Source organism: Mustela putorius, unplaced genomic scaffold (genome assembly GCF_011764305.1).
Source record: "Mustela putorius furo isolate JIRA1106 unplaced genomic scaffold, ASM1176430v1.1 tig00003834_pilon_pilon_pilon, whole genome shotgun sequence".
NCBI lineage: Eukaryota > Metazoa > Chordata > Mammalia > Carnivora > Mustelidae > Mustela > Mustela putorius.
The window spans coordinates 103,276,789-103,291,995 of NW_025421987.1; the positions used below are offsets into that span (position 1 = coordinate 103,276,789).

The window sequence follows — 15,207 nt, forward strand, 5'->3', positions numbered from 1 at the left end:
AGGGCTTGGCGCTCTCTGCAAGAGCCCTGCCTCATTCCAAACCCCAAACCTTAAGCCCTGGCTGGTGGGACCCGCTGATAGAAGGCGCGGGGCCGGACGCTGGGGATAAACTGGTGGCAAAAAGAGACCCTGTGTCTGCTCTGAAGCCACTGGGCAGGTAAATCTGATTATGGCGTTCGCCCCTTGAAATCTTTTCTGGTTACTTCTGTAAAGACCCAAGCTCCTTAAAGCACGCGTGAGGCCCCATGTAGTTCTCGAATGATGCAAGCTTTTTCTCTCCACGGGCCTCTGCAGATGCTCTTCCCTCTGCTGGGAGCTCCTCCCTGCCTCTTCCCTTAGTTATCCAACACTTGGTTGTTGAGCTTGCTGCCGGACATATAATTTTTTAAGGAAAATTATCCAGGCCCTGAACCCTTGAATTCTCCTTAGCCCTTGTCAGGGTGTGCAGTTATTTCTGTAATTTTTGCTTAATGGGTAACTTAGTCATGGACTGAGGTTCTTGAAAGGCAGGGGTTGTGGCTGCTTGGCTTTCACTCGTGTATCTCGCACATCTTCACAGTGCAGGCTCATAGTAGGCTCTGATAAATACTTGTTTAAGGAATGAATGTAGAGCATGCCTGGGTAAGTTTCACGTGGTATCCATTTTCGCAACCAGCAGAGAGGGAGGAGAGTTGTTGAGTGGACCATTTGAGGAGGCCAGTGAGTGGCCCCGGGGACAATAATATACAGACATTTGACAGTATTCTGGTGAGGACTCTGATGGCCCAGAAGTTTGGAGGGGCATGGAGGCATCCATGCTCTAGTGTAATTTCTTCCTCCCGCTTGAGGTTAATATAAAGGATCGTTTTATCTTTAGGGTTGGTAGAGTTGAAGTCATTTCTAAATGCTGAGCAAGTATGTGAGAGAAGGGGGATAGAGACACAAAAAGAAACAACCTATTAATCAGTCTGCAAAGTAATAATGACTGAATGCTTAAGCAAATTATATCATACAGATTCTGCTTTGTGAGCACGGATTTTTTGTTTGCCACCCTGTACTGAAAGCTTCTGGAAAACAAAGACTTTTCATATTTGTATTTTCTTCTAAACCGGTGTCTTGAGCAGAGTTTTCAATAAATAATTGTTGAAAGAGTGAGGTAGTGGGGAAAGGGTAAAAGGCCCCAGAGTGGAAATTTCCAGTGATGGGATAAGGTTAGCTGAATGATATTCCTAATTACTTTTATCTAGTCCTTATTTCTTCTAAGAAACAATGCTGAGTTGTTTCTTAGTTGGGCTAGCGTCAGGAAACCCTGGTTGGGGAGCAGCTCAGTGATACCGTTTAATGAAGGATCAGATTTTCTTGTAAAACTTCAGACGTCTGGATATCCTTTATAAGACCAGTAAGATGTCATTTATTGGATGTTTGCTATGTCCTTATATATTGTGTGTATTTTTCACAACAGCCCAGTACTTACATTACAGAGGCCCAAAGCCCTTCAGAAGTTACAGGGCCAGCATGTAGAGCCAGACCTGTCATGTTAACAAGGCCTGTGGTGACAAAATGGTTAAATGTGCTTGAAGAAATATCTGGGCCCTTCCTTAGAGGCCTGAGAAGCTCCTTTGCCCACAGAGCACTGAGGTGCATTCATGTTTGCACCAAGAATAGTCAGTGCAATCTGATTCCTCAGGTGCCTTGTTCTGTGTCACTGTTTTCTCTTTGGTATAATTCCTGGGATACCTGAATTGAGGAACATACCAGTTTGGGCTACATTTTCCACCTACTCATTCCCGGGGACCAGGACACTGATGGTAGCATTAGTCACTTGTTACTAGACAGAACTGTTACGAAAAGAAAGTCTGAAGAAAATACTGTGAAAGGTAGTGAACTTGAGTATAAAATGTGTTCAGTCAAGCTGATCCTGCTTTTGACTTGACACCCCCACACACACACCTCAAGGTTATCTCTGTGCCCAATATGGAACTCAAACTCACAACCACAAGATCAGGAGTCACATGCTTTCCTCATGGAGCCAGCCAGGTGACCCATGCTTTTGACTTTATTCTCATTCGCAGATTATTTCCTTGTTTCCCAGGGTACCTAAATGCTGTTCTTAACCTCTTAAACTGCCTCTCACCAGTTTGCCCTTTGACATCAGTGACTGATTGATTGATGGACGACTTTTTATAAGATTTTATTTTATTTATTTTTTAAATAATTTTTTTATTTAAAGATTTTATTTATTTATTTGACAGAGATCACAGGTAGACAGAGAGACAGGCAGAGAGAGAGAGACAGAGGAGGAAGCAGGCTCCCAGCTAAGCAGAGAGCCCGATGTGGGGCTTGATCCCAGGACCCTGGGATCATGACCTGAGCAGAAGGCAGAGGCTTTAACCCACTGAGCCACCCAGGTGCCCCTATAAGATTTTATTTTTAAGTAATCTCTACACCCAACGTGGGGCTTGAACTTAGAACCCTGAGATCAACAGTCACATCCTCTACTGACTGAACCAGCCAGACCATCAGTGGCATAGTTTAAGAGAGTAACAAAATGTTTTCATTCACCATTCTCCGTGCTTTCATTTTGCCTCCTTTTGAAAAAGGAATTGTTAATGCATTGACGGGTTTTCTGAACTTACTTTTTAAAGAATGTGAATGGAGATTAAAATAAAAGGGAAAAGTTACATAGTCTGATAACAACAAGACTTAAAATTCTCCACATGCCCTTCCAGTATTGGTTCAGCCTGATGACTGGCGATACGTTTAAAGGAAGAAGAATCGGGGCTTTAGAAACAAGCCCTGGGCTCAGAATTCTGGCCTCAGAGGATTGTGTGTCAGAGCCAAAGCCAGTACCCACAGTCTCCTGCTGCTGGCTGGGTTGCTGCTGCTTAGACATCTTCCCCTCAGCCTGAGGACGCTGTGGTTCTACCTACACAAACACAGCAAGTGGGGAAGCAGTGAAACAAGGTGATTTTGCAGAACATCAAACAAGAGAAACTTGACAATTTTAGAAGAATGTAGGCTTTGGTTTAAGTCATGTGGAGCGTGGGGACTGTAGATACACCCTTAATTAGAGCCAAGAGCCAAAGGAAGGCAGTACAGACTCATGTTCCAGTTGGTTAAGACTTTGTAAAAATTTGTATTGTGTTTATTTAGAGAAATTTTAAAAACATAGAAAAGTATAGAAATTAATACCCATATTCCTGCTACCTAGAATCAACTGACCATCATTAAATATTGGCTCATTGAAAAATTTCAATGGAAGAAAACATTGCAGATAAAACACTATTGGATTTGCAAGTCCAGCACTATTACTTGCTTGTCTTCCTTCAAGGCCAGTATGAACATGAATTTGATGTTTTTTTCTGAGTCTATTTTCTATAGTTATATAGAAACTATATACATGAATAGCTCATACCTGTTAGAATGGCTGTTATCAAAAATAAATAACAAGTGTTGGCAAGGATATGGAGAAAAGGCAACACTTGTGCACTGTTGGTAGGAATGTAATTTGGTGCTGCTACTATGGAAAACAGTGTGGAGGTTCCTCAAAAATAGTAAAAATAAGAGTGCCCTGGTGGTTCAGTCCATTAAGTGTCCTACTCTTGATCTTGACTCAGGTTATGATCTCAGGGTTGTGAGATAGAGCCTGCCACAGGCTCCTCGCTGTGCATGGAGCCTGCTTGAGATTCTTTATCTCCCTCTGCCCTACCCTGTCCCTCTAGAAAAAAATTAAAAATGAAACTACCATATCCAGCAATTTTACTTTTAGATATTTCTCTCTCTCTCTCTCTGTTTCTCTCTCTCTCTCTCACACACACACACAGAGACATGAATACTATTATTAAGCCATAAAAAAGAAGGAAATTCTGTTTGTGACAACATGGATGGAGCTTAAGGACACTATTCTAAGTGAAATAAGTAAAAAATGACAATTACTGTATATGTCTCATGTGGGTGGGATCTAAAAACAAAACCAAAAGATTGGTGATCATTAGAGATTGGTGATCATTAGAGGTTGAGGGGGGAGAAATGGGTGGAGGGGATATAAATTTAAAAAATAATAATAATGAAGAAAGGTGTTTTGCACTATCCCACTGTATTTAGCTTGCCTCTACTATCTTACCTTTTGTTATTTGTCCCACCTTTGATCTGCCTTTTGTTCTCCTTTCTTTCATTCCTAAAAGTAGCCTGAATTTTTGTTTTCATATTCCACTTTTTCCATCCCCTGGTTTGGAATTCATTGACTCTATTCCTGTTCTTAGAGAGGCTACCCTTAAAATTTTACATTGCACACTTAAGAGAGCCTAACCACCCCGCTTCTCCTTTTAGACAATACAGGTATCTTGGAATACTCTAACTCCAATGCCTGCCCCTTTCACCGTGTAATCAAGTTTCATTTGAGTCTGTCCTTTTTCCAGCCCACATAGAGAGGCTACCCTTAAAATTTTACATTGCACACCTAAGAGAGCCTAACCACCCCGCTTCTCCTTTTAGACAATACAAGTTTCTTGGAATACTCTAACTCCAATGCCTGCCCCTTTCACTGTGTAATCAAGTTTCATTGAGTCTGTCCTTTTTCCAGCCCACACATTTGCCTTTGTGATCGTTATACTGAATTATACAATGTTTGTTTATATTTATCTGCATGTTTATCATTTTTTCTCAACAACCCTTGCATCTCATACTTGTCTTCTTTGATCACTTCTTTCTAACGTACATACTTAGAACTTCTTTTAATGTAGGTCTTTGGTGATTTTTAAAAAAGATTTATTTATTTTAGAGACTGATAGAGAGCACGAGTCGGGGAAGTGGCAGAGGGAGAGAGAGAATCCTCAAGCAGACTCCCTGCTGAGAGCAAAGCCCCAGTTGGGGCTTGATCCCATGACCCTGAGATCATTACCTGAGCCAAAATCAAGAATCGGCTGCTTAAATGACTGAGCCATCCACGTGCCCCAGTCTACTGGTGCTTTTTAAAAAAACTTTATTTTGAAATAATTGTATCTGGGAGCTAGGGGGAGTCACTGAATTCCAGTCACCTGGGTCCTATCCCCTGCTTCCAGGGTCCTATCCAATGCAATAATCTTGGACTCAGTTCCCCTAGCTTGCTCCTAGCTCTGCCAGCCCTCCTAATTGTGCTGAGTAGGCATTTTCTAATGGTTAACACTCCTCTCTAAATTTGTACCCCCCATAGCTTTGGGTCCAGCTCAAAAATTTTTTTCATCTCCTTTGAGAATTCACTTCCTGAAAAACTGACAGTGAAATAAAAATTATGGGTTTCTTTAGCAAAAAAAGAAATTATGAATAAAGGTTCTTGGGCATAATAGAATCTTGCTTTTATTTATTTTTTATATTTATTTGACAGAGATCACAAGTAGGCATAGAGGCAGGCAGAGAGGTAGGGGAAAGCAGGCTCCCCACTGAGCAGAGAACCTGATGCAGGACTCGATCCCAGGACCCTGAGATCATGACCTGAGCCAAAGGCAGAAGCCCAACCCACTGAGCCACCCAGGTGCCCCTAGAGGCTTGCTTTAAAAAAATTATTTGAGCTGTGTCTGGCTGGCTCAGTCAGTGGAGCATGCAACTCTTGATGTCAGGGTTGTGAGTTCGAGCTGCATGTTGGGTGTAGAGATTACTTAAAAATGAAGTCTTAAATAAACAAATATTTGAATGCTGCCATGAAAGGCAACTGGGAATCTGTGTGAGAGTAAGACAGGATTGTTGTAGGGAGCTCATTCTTTGGAATTCATATCATTATCATCATTACATTTATTCAGTATTTATTGACCATCTGTTCTATGGCAAGTCCTGTGGAGAGAATATTACAATGAACATCACTGATGTTTTTCCCCACTCATGAAGTTTACATTCTAGTGGAGGAGGCACAAAAAATGAGCAAGCAGACTGATTAGTTGCTTACAAAATGGCTCCCAAGCATCCCCACTTCCTGGTATCAACATCCTTGTGTAGTCCTCTATTATATTTTACCATAGTTGGTCTGTGTGATTAATATCATATAGCAGAAGTGATGAGATGTCACTACCCAGAGGAGGTTCTAAAAAAGACTTCTGCTTATTTCTTAGGCCCTCACACCTTTTCTTGGATCACTTCCTCTGTGGGAAGCTATCATGTTGTGGGTGCTACTCAGGCAGCCTGTAGAGAGGCCTGCTGCTAAGGAGCAAACTGAGCCCTGCCAATAACCACTTGAATGAGTTTGGAAGTGAATCCGTCAGCCCCAGTTGAACCCTGAAATGACTGACTGTGGCTAAACAGGTTGACTGCAACCTCATGAAGGGTTCTGTCCAGACCATCCGGCTAAGCCAGTCCTGTATTACTGATCCACGGACATGTCAAGATGTTAAATGTTCCAATTTTAGGAATAATTTGTTATGTATCAGTAGATGACTAATACACAGACAGATGAAATAACTGCAAATTGGAATAAATGCCTATACCAATCTTATGGTAGAGCAGTTGCTCATCAAGAGAAGTGATATGATCAGATGGTTAACGAAGTAGGCTTTGGAGCCTGAGTGCTGGTTTCAGATCCTGGCTCTGCCACATACTGGCTGTGTGATCTTAGCAAGTCTTTTTTTTTTCCTTTTTTTTTTTAGATTTTAAATTAATTAACTTACTAATTAATTAATATTAAAGATTTTACTTATTTATTTGACAGACAGAGATCACAAGTAGGCAGAGAGGCAGGCAGAGAGAGAGAGAGAGAGGAGGAAGCAGGCCCCCTGCTGAGCAGAGAGCCCAATGTAGGGCTCGATCCCAGGACCCTGAGATCATGACCTGAGCTGAAGGCAGAAGCTTTAACCCACTAAGTCACCCAGGTGCCCCTTAGTTTATTTTTGAAAAAGAGAGCAAGCACAGGAAAGGGAGAAGCAGACTCCCTGCTGAGCAGAGAGCTGATGCAAAACTCTATCCCAGGAACTTGAGATCATGACCTGAACTGAAGGCAGATGCTTAACTGACTGAACCACCCAGGCACACATTTTTTTTTAAATTTCTGTTTTCTAATTTGATCATTTGTAGAATGAAGATAATAACAGTACTTACGTTAAGGTTGTTCTGAAGAGTCAAGAAGTTAGAAAAAAGTGTGTAGCCCAGAGATTGACACATTTTAAAGGTCCAATTAATATAGCTGTTGTTAATCTGTATTGATTCTTGAACATTTGTTATTAATCTATTTTTTAAGATTTATTTATTTATTTATTTGAGAGAGAGCATGAGTTGAGGGGAGGAGAGGAGATTCCCCACTGAGCAGGGAGCCCAAGACGTGGGGCTTAATCCCAGAATCCTGGGACAATGACCTGAGCTGAAGGCAGCGGCTTAACCAGCTGAGCCACCAAGGCGCCCTATGTTATCAATCTATTTGTTTGAGCTATTTGCCTGTGCTTGTTTATACTGGAAAATGGCTACTGAAGGTGAATGCCTCTGTCTAAATCTGACCCAAAATTAGCAGGGCCACTCCACACTGTATTGCACACCTATGTGCCGGGGATAATGCTCGGTCCTGGAAAAAGTAAGATATGATCCATATCCCCAGAGTTCAGATTCTCAGATGGGAGGCAGACACAAGGGTTATTAATGTAATTAAGGATTAATTAAGGATTCTAAGTCTAAAAGACTTGTGAGTTGAAGAATCTTCAAGAATTTATCACCAAATGCCATTTGAGTTTGGTATATTCCTCGTTATGAGGAAAAACTTGATAGGTCTATGCCTAGGAGAAAATTTGAGAATTAGTTTAGAAGTTTAGAAATGAAAAGATCTGTTGTAATTGCTAGGAAAGGCTGTAATTTATACTGGGAAGACAAAGCACAGAGGAAAGCAGTAAACTGAAATGAAGACAGGCTTTGGATCTCAGCTTAAATGCCACTACCTGAGAGAGCCTCCTCCATGTGCCCCTGTTCTCTTCCTTCTCTTCATAGCACTTATCATAATTAATGCTTATTTGTGGTTTTTTTCACAACCACTGTGAGGGCAGGAATCTCATCTGGTTTACTCACCACTGTGGGTATACTGTGTTTATACACAGTATTTAGTTTGATCCCTGGAACTTAGGTAACACGTACTTAATACATTTTTGTAAATGAATGTTAAATGAGTGTTTAGAACCATTGGCACCCTGGTGAGTCATTGAAGACCCATAGAAAACTCTGGGTTCCTGGCTGGCTCAGTCAGTGGAGCATGTGACTCTGAATCTTGGGGTTGTGAGTTTGAGCCCCACACTGGGTATAGAGATTAATTAAAAATAAAATTTTAAAAAAGAAAGGAAAAGAAAACTCAAGACCCATGCAGCAGTGTGCTGAGTCAAAGACTGAACTTGTGTACAGTCTTTTACTTCTCTAGCAAAGAGTGGGGCTGGAAAGGCCTTGATGGTCCATGAGAATGGAATTCCTTTGGAGGACTGTAGAGTACTATAGAACTTCCTCCCCTCCACTTGATACACACAAAATCCAGGAGTGATGAGGAGGAGGCTCTCTTCTTAGGAAATAGAAGATAATCAGCCTTCCTGTGCTTTGAACACTGTAAAGAATACTGGTGATCCTACATCTAACATCCATGGTTCTCTTGGCCCTTAGCTTTACTCAAGTAGCCATATCTCTCCCTTGCAACTTATGTGATTCAAGGAGCACCCACCCCATTGCCAATTCCAATTATGGTAACCTCTTTTCCCTTCTGGAACTCAAGGTTAAGTCTTCTTTACATTTGCTAGTCAGTTACTGATTGGGAGGCAGAGTATGTGCCTATGTGACCTAATTGGTCAGAAAAACCCAACAACAACAACAACAAAAAAACCCACAAAAAAAAAACAAAAACAGAAGGAAAGATTGTAGATGGAAAAGAAAGTATGTGGTCCTGATTGCTCCTGGTAGACCTCTGGAAAATCACTTTAGTATGAATTTGAAACCTACCATGTTTGTAGGAGAGCAGAGAGACTAATAGATGAGGTCCTTGATAACTTGTTGAGCCATTGAATTCACCAACCTAAAAGTGTTTTGCCTGTGGACTTCCTGTTGTGTGAGATGATAAATTTACTTATTGCTTAAGAAGACAGTTTGAGAAGACAGTTTGAATCAGGTTTTCTATTTGCAGCCAAAATGGTTCCAACTGACATGTGATATTTGACTTTCTGGCTCAATTAGTGCAGCTATAATCAGAAGAGTGGGTAAGTCACCCTATTGTCTTGGAAAAGGCAAGCAGTTGGACTCTGTGTTTCTAGGGTTGAAAATGAAAATCTACTGGGGCATCTGAATGGTTCAGTTGGTTAAGCTTCTGCCTTCAGCTCAGGTCATGATCCCAGGGTCCTGGCATTGAGCCCTGCATCAGGATCCTTGTTGGGGGAGTCTGCTTCTCCCTTTCCCTCTGATTGCTGCTCTACCTACTTGTGATCCCCCTCTCTCTCTATGAAATAAATAAATTAAAAAAAAACCTTAAATAAAAAAAGAAAATGAAAGTCTGTTTAAATATAAACTACTGCTAGTGTGAATAGCTAGGTAAGGAAAGGGATTGGGGACAGCATTGAGAACATCTTTGCATGGCGCAGACACAGAGATCAAACTCACAGTGGCCCCAGCTGCCTGGGAAGAAAGCCAAATATGGGCCTGAAAGTATTTACCCTAAAAGCTGTGACCCTAAGATTTCTTGTGAGACCCGGAATGATTGATGCCCTCTGTTGGAGATCGTCAGCCCTTATGGGACCTGCACCACCACAGATCTGGAAAATACGGGTCGTCCAACAGCGACACTATGTGGCTGTAAGATGCAAGAACAATAGTGGGCCAATGAGACTTCTCTTCAGGTGTGTGGAAGTTGTATTTTCTGCTAGGAATTTTTTGATCACTTAACCCCTTATGAGTTTTTGAAAATGGTGGGCAGGGACCCTATTTGTAGTTTCTGACTTTATTAATCTGAGAAATAAAATATTGAGGTGACTTCTTTTTGTGAGGGGGAAAAAGCAATGATCATATTTGTACATGGTGGAGATGTTTTTACAGTTTTTATCTGTATTGTCAAGATGCATTAAAATTAGGCTTGAAGTCACCCCAACAAGAAATATTCCCATTTTATTACTTCCTTTGAAAACTTGTCTATGGTTTCCCATTACCCCCTGGATAAAGTCCCAGGTCTTTACACACCTCCTAAAGCCTTCCCATTCTGCCTTTCCAGGGATGCAACATAGTACTCAGTTTCATCAGGGAGCCCTCAGTAGGTTCCATTATATTTGTAAAGGCTTTTGGAGATAGGTTTTAGGGGAGGGCATATATGAGTCATACCAAAGGGGCCCAGGTTTAATGACAAAAAATAATAAGGTTTACTGATTACTTGTGATTTAGGCATTATAATAATGTGCTTTGAAACTATTTAATTTGCTCAAGAAGTTCTCTATAATTATCTTTCCTCCCTGTGTTGCTGGGGAACTCCTACCATTCAGAATCATTCAAGTATTTCTCTAAATTTGCAGTTCTTGAGCTTGGAGGCAATTAGAATCACCTGGGGAGGGGAGGATGGGGAAGAGACGTTATTGACAAACTATTAACACCTGAGGCCTAGCCTGGAGATTCTGATTTAAGTAGTCTGGGGATTGATTACCAAATTTTCACAGCTCCTGGGGTGATTCTAATATGCAGTCAGGGTTGAGACTCACAGGTTTAGGAAGACTAAAGTGACCCATTTAGGTAATTCTTCTCTTTTCCTTCTGTACCCTGCGCGAACTTCTTTGATTATGCCTATCACACTGTATCTTAATTTCAGAGCGTATATTCAGTCCCTAACTAGACTGAGCATTTCCAGTCAGCCACCTCTGCATTCCTGGAGCCTCATGGAGGGCCGGACACTTCGTGGAGATTTGAAAATGCTGAACGTAAGGGTAAAATGTCATTAATGAACACATACTGGGGTCCTCCAAATGCTAGGTGCTGCCGCGATCAGCAAGGTCTGGAACTTAGAAAACAAGCTGACTAGTCCTGTACAAAGGCTCACAGTCACAGCTTGAATGTGTGTGGAGGGCAGAACGCGTTGGTTACGTTGTCGGGGCCTCATTTCCACCAACGGCCCCAATTATGTATTTCTGTGGTCCGGGCAAATGAGTTTCCAGGTGTCTGCTAACAGCGCCTGCAAAAGCACGGCTTGTTGTCAGTGCGGCGGCAGTGCGCAGTCGCAGACCGTAAGCTCGGCGCGCTCTCCTCTGAGTGACTGTAAGTCCCGCCCCCAAGAGCGAGGGCAACTCGACGCGGGGCCGACCTAGACACTTCCGCCCCGCCCCCCCATTTCCCCGGGCTGTGGGAAGAAACAGGGCCCGCGCTCTGAGGCGGAGCGGAGGTGGGGCTTCTCGCCGCGCTCCAGCTCGATTGGCCGGCCTCCCGCGGCGCGGTAACGGTCGCGGGGGCGGAGCCAGAGAGGGCTGAGTTGGGCCGGGCCGGGCCGGGCGTGCTGCTGGGGAAGGCCGCGGCGGAGGAAGGTGAGTGGCGTCGGTGTCCCTCCCCCGCGCATCCCGGGGACCGGCCCGGGCCGGTCTGGGAGAATGGTCACACCGACTCTTGTCGGGCGCCCAGGGAGCGCGTCAGTTATAATCCTAGTGTAAGGGTGGCGGTCCCTGACTAACCCGGCTGGAGTCGTGACTGCCTGGCCTTGGGCACCTCGGGCTGCTCACCGCAGGCCACAGCGCCTCCGTTTCTTCATTCGCAGCACACAGCTGGTAATTCTTGCGCTGAGGGCTGGTTGAGAAGGTTGAAGAGGCAGTCGTGTGAGGCTTAGAATGACAGCCGGCGCAGACCGCACTGCGGCCGAGTCCTAGGCGAGTCCTCCGTGTGCAAGAGCCGACCAGAACGGACCCGCTTCGCTTTTCAGGGTTAGGGTGTCTGAGAAGTTTGCTGTCTAGAGGAGACTCGGAGCGAAAGGGTGGGTACCCGGGGGAGTAGGCGAGTTGCCCTTCCAACTACTCATGAGGCTCATTCCAGGCTCGGAGGACGGCTGGCTTTCGGCGGAGTCTGAGTCTGTGAGGTGGGAATGTCAGAAGGCTGGGATCCGGCCCCTAGAGACCGCACAGGAAGGGTTTCTGCTACCATTTATCTTCTAATCATAATAATATTAAGCATTGTGCAGGCATCACCTGCGTTGGTTCCAGCCCTCTGCAGGAGTTTGTTTTTACTTTCTTTATTGCCAGGTGGACTCCTGCCTGCCCCGCCACACCTTGAACAGGTGGCTAACTGGGGTTTGGCCCGCAGCTTCTCCCTCAAACGGGGAGAGGCGGCTCTGGCCCTTTGTGTACCCTCTCCTGGGGCCCAGTTACTGGGTGGAGATGACATCCAATCCCAACTCCCATTTCCTTATTTTCAGTAGATTCACTAATAAGAAAATTGAGCAGCATGCTCCTCTGTTTTGGGAGTAGAGCTTTCGTATTTAATTGACAGTAGAGACTTTGAAAGCATTGCGTGTTCCATTTATTGCAGTAATGTGAGATATATGCTTTTGAGATAGCTAATGACAAATTTTGGTGAGTCTCCATGGAGAAAGAATCACCACATGCCATGGTTTGTTATCTCCAGCTTTTCCCCAAGAAAGTGTTGAAAAATACACATTTTATTGGATCCTGCTTGTTAACTGGGCTTCAGACCTGTGAAGGGGAAGTTACCAGAGGACTCTTGGAAAACCTGGACAGTGCCAGAAGATACAACATGCTTTACCTCTCTCTGCATTTGGCTTTTTATGTTATGTGCAAACAACTTGTCTCCTGCAACTCCTATTCCCACAGTCTTACTTTAGGTGTGTTGTGGCACTGATTAAAGGTATAGCGTCTTCTTTGGCCTTGGAAAACATTTGGTCTTTACCTGTGACTCAGTTCCAGATCTGTGTCCTGTCACAGCTTATAGTAGGGGGAAAGGCTGGTGCATACTATCAGCACATTAATTTCACAACATGGACTTCTGGAAAGGAATTAAAAATTACTTAAGAACTTTTTAAAACAATTATTTATTTAGTCACAGGTGGAATTGAGAAGATAGTTTTTATTCCTGCCTTTGCCGTTTGTGTTTAGTGGTATTTGTGTGAGAGCGTTTCATTTTAGTACCCTTGCAAATGAAAATAATCTACCTTTGTGGTCAGAATTATCTGTTCTTACAGATAATAGTTTATGATAGATTTGGACTCCCAGCTAAATGTTTCAAAAAGCAGGGAGAGGAATGAAGAGAAGGAAGAAAACACAAGATGATGAGTGTTGAGTCCATCAGTGGTTACTTCAGCTGTTCCACTTCAGTTCAGTGGTTACCAGTGCCATAGATGCCTGCTCTGGGAATAACACAAGACCATTTTCACTAGAAGTTGAACACTTTAAAATTTTTGGTTTATCTTTTGAAATCTAGATGAAGATCCAGTTTCAGACATAAGACTCACTGGGTGATCATTTCATTGAGATCAACTTGAATGACTAGGTGAAAAGTGCAAGAGGAATGTGCTATGACTGAGGTATGTCTAATGTGACTGATAATTCTCTCTGGATGTTGGGAGGCCTAGAAAAAGACCTGTTATTTGTTGAATACTGTAATAGATACATTGTATATATTTCCTTCTGATCTCTTGATAATTGAATTAGGTAGATATTTTAAACTCAGCTGAGGAAACTGGAGCCCAGAGAGGTTAAGTAACTACACTAATTCAGGTAGCTGGTGGTCACCAACTCTGATCACCAGCTCTGTCAGCTATGAGTCAGGCACTGTTTTATTTTCTTTCTATATTAACTCCTAATTTCCATAACACCCCTATGAGCTACGTATTTTTTACTCTCCTCATTTTATGATAGTGAGATCAAGGCGTAGAGTCATTAGTAATTTCCTGGCTGTGTGGCAGAATCCACAGTTCAAATCCAGGCAGCCTGGCTACAGAGCTATACCAGCTTTCTTTTGGTTAGTGTTTTTGGTATTAATAAATTATTAAAATAAGATGATACCCCTCAGATTAGGGTGTAGAATCGTGCTCACCATGCCAGAGCCCCTCCATTGCTCAGTGCCAGTCTCAGTTATTTCTGTACTCCCATTAGTAGCCATTCTTCAGATTTCTATAGTACTTATTTTCTTATGCTTGAGTTTTTTTCCATAAATGTATATTTCTAGACACTATAGTGTAGCCTTACCAGTTAAAAATTACTTAAGAACTTTAAAAAAAATATATTTTAGAACAAGCAGGGAGAGGGGCAGAGAGGAAGGGAAAGGGAAAGAATCTTGAGCAGACTCCCCACTGAGTGTGGAGCCTCATACAGGGCTCCATCTCATGACCCTGAGATTATGACCTGAGCTAAAATCACGAGTCAGACACTAAACCCACTGGGCTACACAGTTGCCCCTTAAAAACTCTTTAAAATATCTGTAGGTTTGCAGGGTGCCTGGGTGACACAGTTAGTTGAGCATCTGGCTCTTGGTTTCGACTCAGGTCGTGATCTCAGGGTCACGAAATTGAGGCCCGCGTTCGGCTCCATACTCAGCCTGGATTCTACTTGAGGCTCTCTCTGATAAATAAATAAATGTATTTTTAAAAATCTGTAGGTTTTTCTCTCTGTTCCTCCTTTTCCCTTATAATTTATCAGATCTAGAATCTGGGTTTGACCTATATATACTGTAGACTGGATTTTGCTGATTATAAATTCATATACAATTCAGTATGTTCTGCCCTGGATAATTCCTGCACACTTATAGCTGGATCCAGGACTGGATCAGACTCAGATTCAAGTCCTTTGGCAATTCTCTAAGCAGTGTTTGTCAAGTCCATTGGAGGTGCCTGTGCCTCTTTGTGATCTCAGCAACTCTTGAAACTTCATACCTATATCTATTCATTTAAGGTTGCAAAACAGTGGTATTTTCTATCCTGTTTTTTTTTTTCTTATTAATTGGCATACTAGTCCCTTATATAGCATCTGGATACACAGCTATATGATTCCTTTAGGAAAGGCAGCATAAATGCTTGATTCTTTCCATTTATTTACCAATTTTCAAGATAATGAATTAGTTCCTTATTTTTTATTTTTTTATTTTTTATAAACATATATTTTTATCCCCAGGGGTACAGGTCTGTGAATCACCAGGTTTACACACTTCACAGCACTCACCAAAGCACATACCCTCCCCAATGTCCATAATCCCACCCCCTTCTCCCAACCCCCCTCCCCCCAGCAACCCTCAGTTTGTTTTGTGAGATTAAGAGTCACTTATGGTTTGTCTCCCTCCCAATTCCAT

At 42.8% G+C, this 15,207-nt stretch overlaps 1 protein-coding gene across 8 annotated transcripts in view; it reads left to right on the forward strand.

Annotated features, from left to right (window-relative positions):
* Positions 1 to 68: 68 nt before the first annotated feature.
* CEP70 (centrosomal protein 70) overlaps positions 69 to 15,207 on the forward strand; it is a 128,642-nt gene continuing 113,503 nt past the window's right edge. For 2 of the 8 annotated variants that reach the window (XM_045088860.1, XM_045088863.1), the window contains exons 1-2: positions 69 to 157; positions 13,345 to 13,447. The gene's annotated coding sequence lies outside the window, so the exon portion shown is untranslated. Of the gene's footprint in view, positions 158 to 11,262; positions 11,445 to 11,504; positions 11,885 to 13,344; positions 13,448 to 15,207 lie in introns of those variants that run through there. The other 6 variants (XM_004762419.3, XM_004762420.3, XM_045088861.1 and 3 more) reach the window with 4 other exon arrangements.